General features: G+C 42.5%; 1 protein-coding gene across 1 annotated transcript in view; it reads left to right on the top strand.

The window, feature by feature from the left end:
• MAPKAPK3 (MAPK activated protein kinase 3) overlaps window positions 1-17,639 on the top strand; it is a 248,978-nt gene that overhangs the window by 203,609 nt on the left and 27,730 nt on the right. The window lies entirely within an intron of this gene.

Here is a 17,639-nt window from a genome sequence, read left to right as displayed (position 1 = left end):
GTATTGATTTTTTTCACCAAACATTTCCCTGCACATCGTCAATTCTATTTTGGACACTCCCTGCGCAGCACTTACCTGAACTATGAATTCTGGTGCTTGTGGTTCCTACGAAATACAAGCGGTGAGCAGTGATTACAGAGGGGGTGTGACGACTCGCAGCCAATGAAACTGTGGCAGGTTGTTATTTAAATGGGTGAAGGCATCACCAGTAATGTTAATGGCGTCTGAGGAAGGCAGAAGGTCTGCCGAAATGCATTATGCCAGCTAATTCAATAAATGCTTCCACCTGATTCCCCGCTGTGGCCCCTGCTTCTTTGCTTGCTGGAGAAGTTTCTGTGGATAAATTGCGCGGCTTCCAGAAACGCGCTACAGGGGCCCCGTTCTGTCAAGTGGCCCGGGCTTCTTCTGGTTCCTGCTCCGGCAGTTTCTTCGTTTTCCAAGGTATTGGAACTGCCCGGTGCCCGCCACTCCACACAGAGGAATCCAGGGCGGCTGTAGTACGGTCCGTGACTGCACGGAGGAACAGAAAGCACTGTCTTCCTGACCCCTGCCCGGCTGAATTCTGTTCTGGAGAGGCTGGAACGTTTGGGGACTGGAGGAAGCATTTTCGTGAAAATAGTAAATGGGTATTGATTTTTTTCACCAAACATTTCCCTGCACATCGTCAATTCTATTTTGGACACTCCCTGCGCAGCACTTACCTGAACTATGAATTCTGGTGCTTGTGGTTCCTACGAAATACAAGCGGTGAGCAGTGATTACAGAGGGGGTGTGACGACTCGCAGCCAATGAAACTGTGGCAGGTTGTTATTTAAATGGGTGAAGGCATCACCAATAATGTTAATGGCGTCTGAGGAAGGCAGAAGGTCTGCCGAAATGCATTATGCCAGCTAATTCAATAAATGCTTCCACCTGATTCCCCGCTGTGGCCCCTGCTTCTTTGCTTGCTGGAGAAGTTTCTGTGGATAAATTGCGCGGCTTCCAGAAACGCGCTACAGGGGCCCCGTTCTGTCAAGTGGCCCGGGCTTCTTCTGGTTCCTGCTCCGGCAGTTTCTTCGTTTTCCAAGGTATTGGAACTGCCCGGTGCCCGCCACTCCACACAGAGGAATCCAGGGCGGCTGTAGTACGGTCCGTGACTGCACGGAGGAACAGAAAGCACTGTCTTCCTGACCCCTGCCCGGCTGAATTCTGTTCTGGAGAGGCTGGAACGTTTGGGGACTGGAGGAAGCATTTTCGTGAAAATAGTAAATGGGTATTGATTTTTTTCACCAAACATTTCCCTGCACATCGTCAATTCTATTTTGGACACTCCCTGCGCAGCACTTACCTGAACTATGAATTCTGGTGCTTGTGGTTCCTACGAAATACAAGCGGTGAGCAGTGATTACAGAGGGGGTGTGACGACTCGCAGCCAATGAAACTGTGGCAGGTTGTTATTTAAATGGGTGAAGGCATCACCAGTAATGTTAATGGCGTCTGAGGAAGGCAGAAGGTCTGCCGAAATGCATTATGCCAGCTAATTCAATAAATGCTTCCACCTGATTCCCCGCTGTGGCCCCTGCTTCTTTGCTTGCTGGAGAAGTTTCTGTGGATAAATTGCGCGGCTTCCAGAAACGCGCTACAGGGGCCCCGTTCTGTCAAGTGGCCCGGGCTTCTTCTGGTTCCTGCTCCGGCAGTTTCTTCGTTTTCCAAGGTATTGGAACTGCCCGGTGCCCGCCACTCCACACAGAGGAATCCAGGGCGGCTGTAGTACGGTCCGTGACTGCACGGAGGAACAGAAAGCACTGTCTTCCTGACCCCTGCCCGGCTGAATTCTGTTCTGGAGAGGCTGGAACGTTTGGGGACTGGAGGAAGCATTTTCGTGAAAATAGTAAATGGGTATTGATTTTTTTCACCAAACATTTCCCTGCACATCGTCAATTCTATTTTGGACACTCCCTGCGCAGCACTTACCTGAAATATGAATTCTGGTGCTTGTGGTTCCTACGAAATACAAGCGGTGAGCAGTGATTACAGAGGGGGTGTGACGACTCGCAGCCAATGAAACTGTGGCAGGTTGTTATTTAAATGGGTGAAGGCATCACCAGTAATGTTAATGGCGTCTGAGGAAGGCAGAAGGTCTGCCGAAATGCATTATGCCAGCTAATTCAATAAATGCTTCCACCTGATTCCCCGCTGTGGCCCCTGCTTCTTTGCTTGCTGGAGAAGTTTCTGTGGATATATATATATATATATATATATATATATATATATATATATTACCTACTGGCGATAGCCAGTAGGTATATATAGTTAGGACCTAGCTACCATAGGAAATCCGCAACATTCTATTGGGAATAACTTTGTAACTTTGGCTCCGGTTGAGGAATTTGCGTGTAATTTTCCAAAATGTTGGCCAGCCCCACTGCGCTCCTTCCCTGGAAGTTTCGGGGGGATTTGCGAAGTGGGGGCTGAGAAAAAAGGGGGGTCCCAAAACGTGTTTTCCCCATGTTAATTTCCATAGGACGTTCTGACAAGGCTACAGCTGAACGGAATTACACCAAACTTGGCATAATTGTAGGGACTGGTACGCAGAAGTGCCCTTGGCCATATTTGGTGAAAATTGCTCCAGTGGTTTTTATGAAAATTAACTTCAAAAACACATATATATCTGGGCGGAGCCTAACCACACATCTCATCGTGAGATCTGATTGGCTGTCAGCACTTCATCCAAGAAGTGTTGACAGCCATCTTGGGACCAATATACATGATAGCACCTCATTAAAAAGCATTGTAGTTAATAGAGGTTTTTAGGACTTTAGTTACATTATAAATCATTTGTTGATGGTACCATACTCATTTTAGGAATTGTGGTGTGTTCTAAGGTGATTTTACCATGTGAAAAAGCCTCCTGCTGGGATATCATCAATCATGTTTGAAAGAAAACTATTAACTTATGCTTTTCCCACAGTGGTTTGGAAGGGGATCTATAAGCTAAACTGAAAGCATATTTTCTGTAAATTCACATTATCTTTCTCAGTCATGTGAGCATGAAGTCTGACATTCTCAGTAAAACATGTACATCCAACAAGGACAGAGACTGTCAGTTGATTCCTTTGTGTTCTACTGCAGCCTCCTAGAGTGTTCTAAAGAACAACTAGAGCGCTAACAGTCCTACTTATTACAAAGGTATGGCACACCTGAAGCCATCTTGATTGGAATAAAGTGGTAACTCTTAAAACATTTAATTTAAAAAGGAACAAAATGAGGGGGTTGTTGTGGGAAGGCGGAATAACGCAAGACAAGATGCGATAGATTAACAGGTTTATTATAACAGATTTAAGGGCCCACAGGGAGCCAGCAGATAAGGTGCGATAATAACAGCCAGAGATAACGGCATCTGGCAATCGAACACTGTGACGTCACATAAGTAATCTCCTAGCATTCGGAGATGACGTTACGTGACGCTCATGAAAGAAATAGACAACATACTAAGCATGGCAAAATGTATGTTACATCTTCAACATCTCCCTTTTCTCCCACAAAACCAACAAATGGAAACAACATCATAAAAAGCATCATTCAATTACAAAATCCTCGAAACGTCTGGGCATTCTGACTTCTCTCCCTGACCTAGTCTTTGCATAGGAGTGGCTGCTTATGGGGCTGTGATCACCTATGGTTTCTTCCACCCTGTCGGGAACCACAGGGTTACCCACACTAAAGTCAGTCGTTACACTGGACTTCTCCATTACACTCCTGGGTTGCCCCCCACCATTTCCCGCGGCCGTGCTTGGGTTACCATCAGGGCCATGGTGATTCTGGTCTTCAGACACATTTTCCCACTTCAATATGCTATCATCCAGATTACCCTCTTGATCGTCCTTCCCTTTCATTATAATCTTTTCTTGACCTTTCTTAAGTTTGATTTCATCATCCTTGCTTCTCCACCCTTTTCCTTCCGTGCACACAGCTCCCCGGGATGCTTCACACACCCTAACAGGGTTGCTATATACTGACTCACCCTTTGACACTTTAAAAGGTTTCCTGACTAGTACCCAGTCCCCTTGTTCTATTTCCTTTTCTCCCGCTTTATTGGACCGGTCAGAATATCTCTTTGTTTTTATCTGTTTCTCAACAATACGTTCCTTAACCCTGAGCACCTTGTCATTTATCACATCCTGTGTGACCTCTTCTCTGAACCAGTTGTTGAATTTAGGGGTAAGTACACTATTACATTTCCTTCCCCCTCATTAAGAAAAATGGTGTATGTCCTGTTGTGTCATTTGGCGTGTTGTTAAATGTATTTATTTTTTCACAAATAAGATCTTTCACATTTAATTTGGATGCAATTGCCAATTGAATCCCCTCCTTTATGAACTTGTTCACTCTTTCTACCTGTCTGTTACTCTTCGGACTCTACAAAGGTGATTTTTCTTGTTTGATCCCAACATGCTGTAAAAATTCAATCATTTCCTTGGACACCAACTGTGTTCCATTGTCGGAGACAATGATTTTTGGTTGTCCTTCCACAACAAACACCTCTTTTAAGTATTTTATTATAATGCTTGTTGTCACAGTGCTTACAAACTTATAGTGTACCCACTTTGAATAGTAGTCCGTCAGTACAATTATATGTCTACACTCGACCTCCAATACATTAAATGGCCCTGCAAAGTCTATTGCGATTTTGGTCCATGGACCGTTTGGAATCTCCACTATTTGTAATTTTTCCTTCCTCAGCTTCCAGTGTTTATCTGCTTTTAAGCATTGTTCACAACAGTCTATGTATTTTTTCACCTCTGTGTCCATTGCAGGCCACCAGTAATGCGACCTTAAAATATTTCTTGTCGCGCTGCTTCCTGGGTGTCCCTTGTGCGCCAATTGTATTATTTTCCTTCTCAATCCTTCAGGCGGAATAAAAAGCTCACCTCTCTTCAAAAACCCACATTCTATGGTCAGTTCACTCTCTACCTGTTGATAACTTTTCAGTTCATTTTCCAGATTCCTTATGGGAGGCCACTTTGTCCTCACGTGGCTTATCACTTTCTCCATTACTTTATCTTTTCCCTGGGTTGTCAGCCATTCTACCTCTGTAATAGATCCGCAACACATTACCGTGGCATGAACCCAGGCCACTACACATTCCGTGTCATCAAGCGTGCACTCAGGCGGGTTGCTCACCGGTAAACGGGATAAGCAGTCCGCTCTGCAGTTTTTACCGCCTTTTATATGGCGTACGCTGAACGTGCACTCTTGTAGTTTCGAAAGCAGCCTTATCAATCTTGAACTGGCCTTGCCATTTCCTCGTTCTTCTCCATCCATCATGTAGACCAATGGTTTGTGATCTGTTACTATAACGAACTTTTTCCCCCATAAATAGTCTTTCAGTTTCTGCACTGCCCATACACATGCGAGTGTCTCGCGTTCAATTGTGCTATAGTTCTCCTCCGTTGTGCTTAGTCTCCTTGATATGAACGCTATAGTATTTTCCTCTTTGCCCTGAACTTGGCAGAATACTGCGCCAATACCCTTTGCACTGGCATCAACTGTGATGATGTTTTCTAGTTAAGGGTCATAGGGTTTTAGTGCAGGCGCTTTTGCGATATCCTCTTTTATTGTAGCAAAAGCTTGCTCCTGCTCGTTCGCCCATTTGTAATTTATGTTTTTCCTTAGCAACTTCCTCAATGGTTCAATCTTGCCTGCATACCCCTGGATGAATCTGGAATAATACTCACTGGTCCTAGGAAAGATTTTAATGTCTCTTTGTCTCTGGGTTCAGGAGCTTCTCTTATTGCCTCCACCAGATCATCCTTGGGTGTTATGCCATCAGGTGTTAAGACATGGCCCAGATACTCAATTTTGTTTACCATGAATTTGCATTTCTCTCTTGAGACAGTCATACCTCTACTCTCTAGTGTACTCCGCACTTTGTCCATTGTATCCAGGTGTTCCTGCTCTGTTTTTGAATGAATGAGAATGTCGTCCTGGAAGGCCTCTACTCCTCTTAATTCCCTGAACAAGATGTCCATTAGTTTTTGGAATACACCAGATGAAGATGCCAGTCCAAAAGGTAACCTAATGTACCTGTATGCTCCATACGGTGTTAAAAATGTAGTCAACTTCTTTGACTCCTCTGTCAAACACACCTAGTGGTACGCAGCTTTCAAGTCTATGAGAGTGAAATACCTTGAACCAGTAACTGACTGCAAGATCTCTTGACTCCTTGGAAGAGGGTGGCAATTTATTAATATATTTTTGTTAAGTGACCTGAGGTCCACACACAGTCTTAATTCGCCTGACTTCCTTTTCTTTGAAACAACGATCGCTGACACTTATTCTGATTCATCCATTTCCTCAATTACTCCTTCCTCAATTAGTTTATCTAGTACTTCTTTCAATTCTCCCTTGATTGACAATGGTACGCTTCGTACTTTGTCTTGCGGGCACAGCATCCTCCTTCAGTTTTATTTTGTGTGTGAAGCCTTTCACGCATCCAATCTCATTGTTGAATACTTTCCTGTACTTATCCAGCACGTGCTCCACACTTTTATTATTTTCTTCTGTACATATACTGCTTATGAGGTCCTCTCTGAGGATTATGGGATCCTTTGCCCCTGGTTGCAAGATAACTCCCATCTTTTCTAGATCTTTCCATCCTATCAGTATCCTTCCCTTCTTTGCAACATAGATTTTTGTTTCTATTACTCTACCTTTGAATGTTACTGTATCATGGAAGTATCCAACCATATCTATCTCTTGTTCCCCAAATGCTTTTGGGTTTACATCAGTCTCATTGAGATTTACATTTTGCCATTTTTCCTCAAATAGTTTGTCGGATATAATGGTGATTGGAGACCCTGAATCAGCTGTGAATTGTACTTCGACCTCACCTTTTTTCCCTTCATCTATCGGTCCTTTTATCTTTCCATCCTCAATTTCTATATGCAATATTATGTTGGCACACATCTCTTCGTCATACTCCCCAACTGCATTTATTTTTACATGTTCATTTACCTACTGCGTTTTGCACAACGCAGTGTAGTGGCCAATTTTCTTGCATTTAAACATTTTTTTCCAAGAGCTGGGCATGTTCTACAGTCTGCTAGATGCTCCTGAGATCCACATCTATAGCAATTTATACTTCTTACTCCTACCTTTTTGTCGAACCAATTCTTCTCTCGACCTTTATTTTCGCCGCTTCTCTTGTCCTGTAAATAAAATACGTTTGTGTTACTACTTGTGCTGGACAATTCTTTTGTTGTTATCAAATATCTCTCTATCCCTTTTGGGATATCCACAACTTCCTGCAATGTGGGCTTCCTACATGCCAACAATCTTTCCTGCACCTTTTTAGAGTAGCAGTAAAAAACCACTTGATCCTTGATGTAGGTATCAGTCATATCCTCAAATTCGCACTCCTTGGCTAGTACCCTTAAACACGCTATATACTCCTCCACAGTCTCTCCTTCTTCTTGCTTTCTTAGTGCGAATTTATGCCTGCCCACTGTTTTGTTGCTTTCCTCCGTGAACTGTTTTTCCAGCCTTTTTATTGCCTCTTGATATTCATTTAGCGGTATGAAAACCCCTGGTGGGCTTTCATATTCTGGGAGGCTGTCAAACACTTTGTCCAGCTTTTCCTAATAGGCCAAATAATAGCACAGCTTTCCTTTCTGCATCATATGCTTTACCATCTATAGACACTAAATAATTTTCAAATGCCCTCAACCAATTCTTCCACTTCATGACAGGCTTCCCTGGCTCCTCAAGAAAAAGTGGTGGGACGCATATGTTATTACTTTGTGCCATGTTTCTGCTGTTTATATACAGTATTTCAACCTTTACTCTTGTTTTCGCCAAGGTTTGTTTGTTTGCTTAATTCCTCTTTTTTATTTCCCTGCTGAATTTCCTTTGCGCTCTATTACTTTTTCCTTTTTGCCTGTGCGTAGTGCGATGCGTGCGTTATGCTCTGCTTTAATTTCCTGCTTCGCGTTATTTCATCTTTTCAGCTTTATAATCCACTTTATTTCTGTCAGTTTCAGTTCGTACGTCAAAGCGGCTACGCGCTCATTGTGCCAGCTGACAATGCTGTTCTTCTTAACCAATCATCGTCCTCGGCCCGTGCCTACGTCACTACCCAGCATGCCTCACGCATCTCTCCTGACAGGATCCTTCGCGCGGCTATGCTTCGATGCGCGGCACTGACAGTGAGGAAAATCACTTACTTTTTCTTTCCGCTTTGGTTATTGCTCATGTTTTACCAGTTGCGCCTCAGATTCATTATTCATTTGATTATTCTCCTCTGCCGGCGTCCCGATATATTCTCCTAGCATTCCACCTGTGAGCCCTCGTAGTTCTTTCGTCCTCGTCGCCAATTGTTGTGGGAAGGGGAATAGCGCAAGACAAGATGCGATAGATTAACAGGTTTATTATAACAGATTTAAGGGCCCACAGGGAGCCAGCAGATAAGGTGCGATAACAGCCAGAGATAATGGCATCTGGCAATCGAACACTGTGACGTCACATAAGTAATCTCCTAGCATTCAGAGATGACGTTACGTGACGCTCATGAAAGAAATAGACAACATACTAAGCATGGCAAAATGTATGTTACATCTTCAACAGGGGTATTTTTTGCCATAGAAAGTATGATTAGTGCTGCAGAAAGAAAAATTAGGACACATTTTGAGTGACTTCCCAAATCATCTTCTATTTCATTAAAAAATTCTGACATGCAGTCTCCCAAGATGGCCACCAGAGACAAAAGAGCCCAAATGTAGCCCAAATATCACCCAGATGTAGCCCAAGTATAGCCCAATGACAGAATGTCCCAGAGTGTTCTAAAGAACAACTAGAGCGCTAACAGTCTTACTTATGACAAAAGTATGGCACACCAGAAGCCATCTTGATTGGAATGAAGTGGTAAGTCTGAAAACATTTAATTTAAAAATAAACAAAATGAGGGGGTTCATTTTGCCATAGAAAGTATGATTAGCAGCAGACTTCCCTGGTGAACAGTATCTTTACTACAGTGATCTAATGAGCAACTAGAGTGCTAACATTCAGAATTTTTGGCAAATGTGTGACACATCTGAATGCCTTCTTGATGGAACCAAAGTAAACAAGCATTGAAAATGCAATAGATCTCGCCCTCGTTTAAGTTAAAGCCATTCTGTTTGTAATGAGGTGGCTTTTTAGCTTTGCTTTTATTAGTGTTTTTAAAACTTTCATGTAAATAACATGCATATGTATGCATATATGTATATGTATGCATGCATTTATATTTGTATTTATATAGATATGCAGATTATATATGTTTATATATGTATGTATATATATATACACATACATAAATGCATATGCATATATATGCATATATATATGTGTATATGTGTGCGTGTAGAGAGAGGTAGAGAGGTAGAGAGAAGAGAGTGAGTAATAGAGTAGTAGAGAGCAGTAGAGAGAGTAGCAGAGAGTAGTAGAGTGAATAGTAGAGTGAGTAGTAGAGAGTAGTAGAGAGTGAGTAGTAGAGTAGTAGAGAGTAAGTAGTAGAGTGAGTAGTAGAGAGCAGCAGAAAGTGACTAGTAGTGAGTAGTAAAGAGTGAGTATTAGAGAGTAGTAGAGAGTGAGTAGCAGAGAGAGGGAATAGTAGAGAGTAGTAGAGAGTGAGTAGTAGAGTGAGTAGTAGAGAGTAGTAGAGAGAGAGTAGTAGAGAGAGTAGTAGAGAGTAGTAGAGTGAGTAGTAGAGAGTAGTAGAGAGAGAGTAGTAGAGAGTGAGTAGTAGAGAGTAGTAGAGTGAGAAGTAGAGAGTGAGTAGTAGAGAGTAGTAGATAGTGAGTAGTAAAGAGTGAGTAGTAGAGAGAGAGTAGTAGAGAGAGAGTAGTAGAGAGAGAGTAGTAGAGAGTGAGTAGTAGAGAGTAGTAGAGAGTGAGTAGTAGAGAGTAGTAGATAGTGAGTAGTAGGGAGTGAGTAGTAGAGAGAGAGTAGTAGAGTAGTAGAGAATGAGTAGTAGAGAGTGAGTATTAGAGAGTAGTGGAGTAGTAGCAAGTAAGTAGTAGAGAGTAGTGGAGAATATTCCAAAGTTTGGCACAGCACCACTTGCACAATAGGTCCAATCAAATCATATCACTTAGAGTCCTTATTGAAGCGCTGAATCTTGGTGTATATTCAAATGCTTTTATTTTCCTTAAGTTTATGTACCACAGCCAGCTGACGCGTTTCGTTCTGTACAACAGAACTTCTTCAGGGCGTTCTTATTTCCTTCAAGTTATGTCGGTATCCTGTTGTCATATAACTAGATATTTCTTCAACATGTTAGACGAGACGTAAGTACATTCTTATTCAAAGTGACTAGGTATCAATTTTACCCACACAATTCGGGCAGACTTGAGTAATTTATAGCATCCTCAAAGTCAGTCTTTCAAAAATTCCAAAGTATAGGACATGATAATCCAAATCCAAATGTTTCTCAAGAAAAGGCATTTTCAATCATTCGGAATTTCGGCGTTTGGGCAGATATGACCCAGGGACCCCCAGTATGCAAGGGGAATTGGTCCCCCCTCTGCAAACGTGCCAGTGGCCTGCATTGCAGAGAGGTGTAAAAAGAGGCATAGCCTCATTACACCTCTGTGCAATGCAGCCCCCTGGTGCATACTGGAGGTTCCAGGTGGGCTAGTTGGCCCCCAGGGACCCCCAGTGTGCAAGGGGAATTAGTTCCCCCTCTTCAAACATGCACGGGGCTGCGTTGCAGAGAGGTGTAAAAAAGGGTGTGGCCTCATTACACCTCTCGGCAATGCAGCCCCCTGGCACATACTGGAGGCTCCTGGTGGGCTAGTTGGCCCCCAGGGACCCCCAGTATGCAAGGGGAATTAGTTCCCCCTCTGCAAACGCGCCAGGGGGCTGCGTTGCAGAGAGGTGTAACAAGGGGCATAGCCTCATTACACCTCTGCAATGCAGCACCCTGGCGCATACTGGAGGTTCAAGGTGGGCTAGTTGGCCCCCAGGGGCCCCCAGTATGCAAGGGGAATTAGTTCCCCCTCTTCAAACATGCACGGGGCTGCGTTGCAGAGAGGTGTAAAAAGGGGCGTGGCTTCATTACACCTCTCTGCAATGCAGTCCCCTGGCGCATACTGGAGATTCCTGGTGGGCTTTCAGGTCTTATATAGTTAGGAATTAGCATTAAAAAAAACTTTGAAATTCACTGAAAAAAACATAGGTTTCAGGCCTTATATAGTTAGGAATTAGCATTTAAAAAACCTTTCAAATTCACTGAAAAAACCATAGGTTTCAGGCCTTATATAGTTAGGAATTAGCATTTAAAAAACCTTTGAAATTCACTGAAAAAACCATAGGTTTCAGGCCTTATATAGTTAGGAATTAGCATTTAAAAAACCTTTAAAATTCACTAAAAAAACTATAAGTTTTAGGGGTGTTATAGTTAGCTGGACATTTCACTCATACAAAACCATTGAAATTGCTCCTATATAGTTAGTTGTACTAACTATATTTCGCACACCCGCAATCCACTGCTGATGATGTCACATATTACATCATTCATGACATGGTCAGTGACATCACTGATGACATCTCAAATGACATCACTGATGACATCATCCACGTGACAATCACATACACCTTTTCATACACTAGTAAAATCTTTCATCACTCTTTGTAAAATAAAGAGTATCATATTTGAATCCATTGTTACAGCAATAGAAGTATCTAAAAACCCACTCAGTGATTTTAGATGTATACACACATCTAATCACTTACCTGTAGATTCACTCATACATGCTGTCAATGAACAATAGAACACTATCAAAAATACTTATACACCTAAATCGACATTACACACCAGCACACATCCTATTCACATATGAAGTCATCCTACTCACTTATGCAAACAATGGATCATACTTACATATTTACTTAGCTACCCACTTATAAAAACACAACTTCATCTATTCATTTAGATAGTAAGTCATACTTAGTGAATTATAAAATCATTATTACAAGTATAAAGTTATCCATACAGTCACTCACACAATCATTGAGTCTTCTGTATACTTATTAATATACAACAACTGACACATACACTGCCTTTTATTTTTCTAGTTTGTTGGACATGTACCATTGAGAAATATAATTGCTCATCACCACACCCATAAAGATATTCACTCACCCAAACAACTGTTAGAACATGTAGTTTTAACTTCATATATCTAGTGAATCAACTATTCACACATCTTTGGGCAGTCACACCCCCCCCACCGAACCACACACACATTCACTCTCCCATACAAATACTCAGTTAACTAATCAATAACTAATACAGACTTTCACATAGCTAGTAACCAACTGGAGAACCAGTTTACACAACAACTGACAAAGTGATACAGATATTCAAACAGTTTAGTCACTATCCACTATATTTAGTGAGACACTATAAATTGGTCAAGTAAACAGTCAATTACACTGCTACTAAATCCTCCATCCAAATATGTATTTTTATATATCCACTCATTCTTCAATGCAAATTGCTATATATATAATGCATATTTAAATAACAAGCAAACCACATTCACTGGATGATTTCATCAGTGATGTCATCAGTGATGTCATTTGAGATGTCATCAGTGATGTCACTGACCATGTCATGAATGATGTAATATGTGACATCATCAGCAGTGGATTGCGGGTGCGCGTAACTATATAGGAGCAATTTCAATGGTTTTGTATGAGTGAAATGTCCAGCTAACTATAACACCCCTAAAACTTATAGTTTTTTTAGTGAATTTTAAAGGTTTTTTAAATGCTAATTCCTAACTATATAAGGCCTGAAACCTAAGGTTTTTTCAGTGAATTTCAAAAGTTTTTTAAATGCTAATTCCTAACTATATAAGGCCTGAAACCTATGATTTTTTCAGTGAATATATATATATATATATATATATATATATATGGTCAGAGAGGAATCCTTTGGAGAAAATGTATTGCTACAGAACAGCAAACAGTGGCGGTGAATGCATTTCGGCGTTTAGTGTGCCTTCCTTAGCGCCCTGCACTGAATGGAGTCCAACATAACATTCTACTAGTCCTGCTTCTCTTTTCCAATTGCTGAGAACAGTGAGCTCCTCCCCCAGGCATTGATCGCTCACCTGTTGGGAGTTGCATCCCTTAGGCAAACTCCAACTCCCAGCATGCAAAATGTCCATGCATCTGGGTCGGCGGTGTGGGGGATTATAACCAAAGTGGCACGAGCTATGTTGTTTATGCAGGCTGTGATGAGATGACCCCACGAACAGTTCCAAAGACAACATATGTATATGTGTATATATATATATCTGTAAATTAGAAATATTTATAATTTTATTTCTAAATATTAAGTATGTGGTCGCTTTTAAACGGCAAACTCTAAAGTTATTGTTTGCGTATTTGCACATAGAATTGTATTGTATAGTATGTTGTCCATGTTCATGGTCACATGACCTGGTCAGAGGGTGGTTGTAGGCGGACTACCAAGCATTATAAAATCAAAAAAAGTTACAATCAGTCATTGCATGTGAACAAGGGCTTGCTCAGCCCGAAACGCGTCGTGCACTTTCCACCAGCTGAACTGAAATAAAAAAGAACCTGTAACTCGATCCAGTGGTCCGTCTCCTGCTTTCTGCTTCGTTGATCCGAGTGGGGATTAGAAGTGGCGTTTTGGAGTTTCGTGTATATATATATATATATATATAAACCAACAAGTTGCCCTGTAGCATTAGGAGAGCACACTACCATCCTCGGCCCTCCGGCAATTAACATGCAGCCTTCCTGTTTCATCCGTCCATTATTAGTATTGCCGACGCGTTTCGGGGCACATGGCCCCTTCTTCCTGGGCACAAGAAAACACCTCCGAAGCCTGCATATGTCGTTTACCAACTTTATTTAAGCCCATCCCCCCACGTGTTTTCATAGGACAGTCCGCTGGTGCATTATGGGGGATGAAGTTCTTTATGCAGGAAAAATCTCCTTTGAGTAAGTTCGTTGGTGTTTCCCCACTTTCCTTTCAATGCAAACCTCTGAGTGAGTCACAGATGAAGGTAGGTAGGCTCAATTCGCATTTCGAGAATCGTGCCGCCTTGTTACGAGTGGTCCCGACTGCAGCCTCTTTTCACTGGTGATTGTTGTGTTCTCCAGCTAATGGTGGTGCCTCTCCCCACGGCCGGGCTGCCGTGTGCGTAAATAAACTAACAAGTTGCCCTGTAGCATTAGGAGAGCACACTACCATCCTCGGCCCTGCGGCAATTAACATGCAGCCTTCCTGTTTCATCCGTCCATTATTAGTATTGCCGACGCGTTTCGGGGCACATGGCCCCTTCTTCCTGGGCACAAGAAAACACCTCCGAAGCCTGCATATGTCGTTTACCAACTTTATTTAAGCCCATCCCCCCACGTGTTTTCATACGACAGTCCGCTGGTGCATTATGGGGGATGAAGTTCTTTATGCAGGAAAAATCTGGCAATACAGGGAAAGCTGCAGCGAGGCACAGAATTACCGGATGGTTGGAATCTCAGTCGCGTTCCCCTCTAATGCTTCAGGGCGTTTTGTGATTCAATTTTCTGCACGGCAGCCTGGCCGTGGGAGGGAGAACCATTCCTGAACAATAGTGAAGGCTGAGGAGAAGGACGTACCGATTCCTATCAGCACTGTGATTCATCTGCAAAAATCGGCCTGCCCTGCCTTGCCAATCCTACTCAAGGAAATAAAGATGCAATAAATTTGGGATTTCCAACAACGAACTTACTAAAAGAACAATCAATACTTACCTCTAGGAACTACGTTTCCCACAATGCAGCAAACGAAGCCAAACCCCCTCGGGTGTGTGAAATAAATAAATAATAGAAACAAAAGAGGTGAGCAATCGTTGTTTGTTTTTCCTGCCCAAGATGAAGGGGCGAAGTATGCCTCGAAACGCGTCGGCCTTTGCGAATAATTAATGGCAATACAGGGAAAGCTGCAGCGAGGCACATAATTACCGGATGGTTGGAATCACAGTCGCGTTCCCCTCTAATGCTTCAGGGCGTTTTGTGATATATATATATATATATATATATATATATATATATATATATATATATATATATATATATATATATATATATATATAGTTATGCCCACAAAAGTATTCAGATTTAACTGCCTGTGCCCTAAAACAATATATTGAGTTAAATAATTTATAACTAGCAAATGTTGCTCAGACGTTATTGTAATTAGGAATTTCTGAATTATACATAAAATGCAGGAAATATTTTTGTCAAAAATGGAGGGATGTGGATTGGAGGGAGTAACCGGTGATAGGAGATTAGTAGGTCACTAATGCTTCTATCATAGTATAAAATATGCTTTTTTATTCTTTACTTCTGTAAATGTAAATGAACCTGGCTGTGAATCTCGGCTTGCAACATTGAAAAGAAGACAAGTACGGCACCAATTCAGGTGGTGCTGTCTTGGGCATGATTTCACAGCCACAAAGCAGGGCAGACGGCATCCAGTGCACAGCTCTTTTCCACTTGGATGAAAACTGTTCTAAAGTTTGAGGGATTACAAGTGCCCCACCTGGGGAAGATGGTACACGCACTACTAGGACCAGAAGGCCTAGCGGAAAACCACGCCCACTGAGGCAGGTACTAATACTTAATGAATGTGCGCGCCCACAAACTGCTCCGTAATCTTTCTGAACATGCCTCTGATGAAAGGACAGAGTTCCTGAAACGCGTCAGGCTGATTTAATTTACTGAAGACTGCAAGGGTTTTGACTGTCTGCTGGCAAGCTGTGGAACCAATAAATGCGAATATTTACGAACTTCTTGAGGCTTCTCTTCGTGTGGCTTACCTGTTGTGTGTTTAATTGAAATACGGCCGTTGCCAGGCCGTGAAGAGAAGCTCACCGCTTGGAGGCGGGTTCATGCAGGCTGTGAATCTCGGCTTGCAACATTGAAAAGAAGACAAGTACGGCGCCAATTCAGGTGGTGCTGTCTTGGGCATGATTTCACAGCCACAAAGCAGGGCAGACGGCATCCAGTGCACAGCTCTTTTCCACTTGGATGAAAACTGTTCTAAAGTTTGAGGGATTACAAGTGCCCCACCTGGGGAAGATGGTACACACACTACTAGGACCAGAAGGCCTAGCGGAAAACCACGCCCACTGAGGCAGGTACTAATACTTAATGAATGTGCGCGCCCACAAACTGCTCCGTAATCTTTCTGAACATGCCTTTAATGAAAGGACAGAGTTCCTGAAACGCGTCAGGCTGATTTAATTTACTGAAGACTGCAAGGGTTTTGACTGTCTGCTGGCAAGCTGTGGAACCAATAAATGCGAATATTTACGAACTTCTTGAGGCTTCTCTTCGTGTGGCTTACCTGTTGTGTGTTTAATTGAAATACAGCCGTTGCCAGGCCGTGAAGAGAAGCTCACCGCTTGGAGGCGGGTTCATGCAGGCTGTGAATCTCGGCTTGCAACATTGAAAAGAAGACAAGTACGGCGCCAATTCAGGTGGTGCTGTCTTGGGCATGATTTCACAGCCACAAAGCAGGGCAGACGGCATCCAGTGCACAGCTCTTTTCCACTTGGATGAAAACTGTTCTAAAGTTTGAGGGATTACAAGTGCCCTACCTGGGGAAGATGGTACACGCACTACTAGGACCAGAAGGCCTAGCGTAAAACCACGCCCACTGAGGCAGGTACTAATACTTAATGAATGTGCGCGCCCACAAACTGCTCCGTTATCTTTCTGAACATGCCTCTGATGAAAGGACAGAGTTCCTGAAACGCGTCAGGCTGATTTAATTTACTGAAGACTGCAAGGGTTTTGACTGTCTGCTGGCAAGCTGTGGAACCAATAAATGCGAATATTTACAAACTTCTTGAGGCTTCTCTTTGTGTGGCTTACCTGTTGTGTGTTTAATTGAAATACGGCCGTTGCCAGGCCGTGAAGAGAAGCTCACCGCTTGGAGGCGGGTTCATGCAGGCTGTGAATCTCGGCTTGCAACATTGAAAAGAAGACAAGTACGGCGCCAATTCAGGTGGTGCTGTCTTGGGCATGATTTCACAGCCACAAAGCAGGGCAGACGGCATCCAGTGCACAGCTCTTTTCCACTTGGATGAAAACTGTTCTAAAGTTTGAGGGATTACAAGTGCCCCACCTGGGGAAGATGGTACACGCACTACTAGGACCAGAAGGCCTAGCGGAAAACCACGCCCACTGAGGCAGGTACTAATACTTAATGAATGTGCGCGCCCACAAACTGCTCCGTAATCTTTCTGAACATGCCTCTGATGAAAGGACAGAGTTCCTGAAACGCGTCAGGCTGATTTACTGAAGACTGCAAGGGTTTTGACTGTCTGCTGGCAAGCTGTGGAACCAATAAATGCGAATATTTACGAACTTCTTGAGGCTTCTCTTCGTGTGGCTTACCTGTTGTGTGTTTAATATATATATATATATATATATATATATATATATATATATATATATATATATATATATATATAGTTATGCCCACAAAAGTATTCAGATTTAACTGCCTGTGCCCTAAAACAATATATTGAGTTAAATAATTTATAACTAGCAAATGTTGCTCAGACGTTATTGTAATTAGGAATTTCTGAATT

Source organism: Lissotriton helveticus, chromosome 9 (genome assembly GCF_964261635.1).
Source record: "Lissotriton helveticus chromosome 9, aLisHel1.1, whole genome shotgun sequence".
NCBI lineage: Eukaryota > Metazoa > Chordata > Amphibia > Caudata > Salamandridae > Lissotriton > Lissotriton helveticus.
This window is presented reverse-complemented; position numbering and strand designations above follow the sequence as displayed.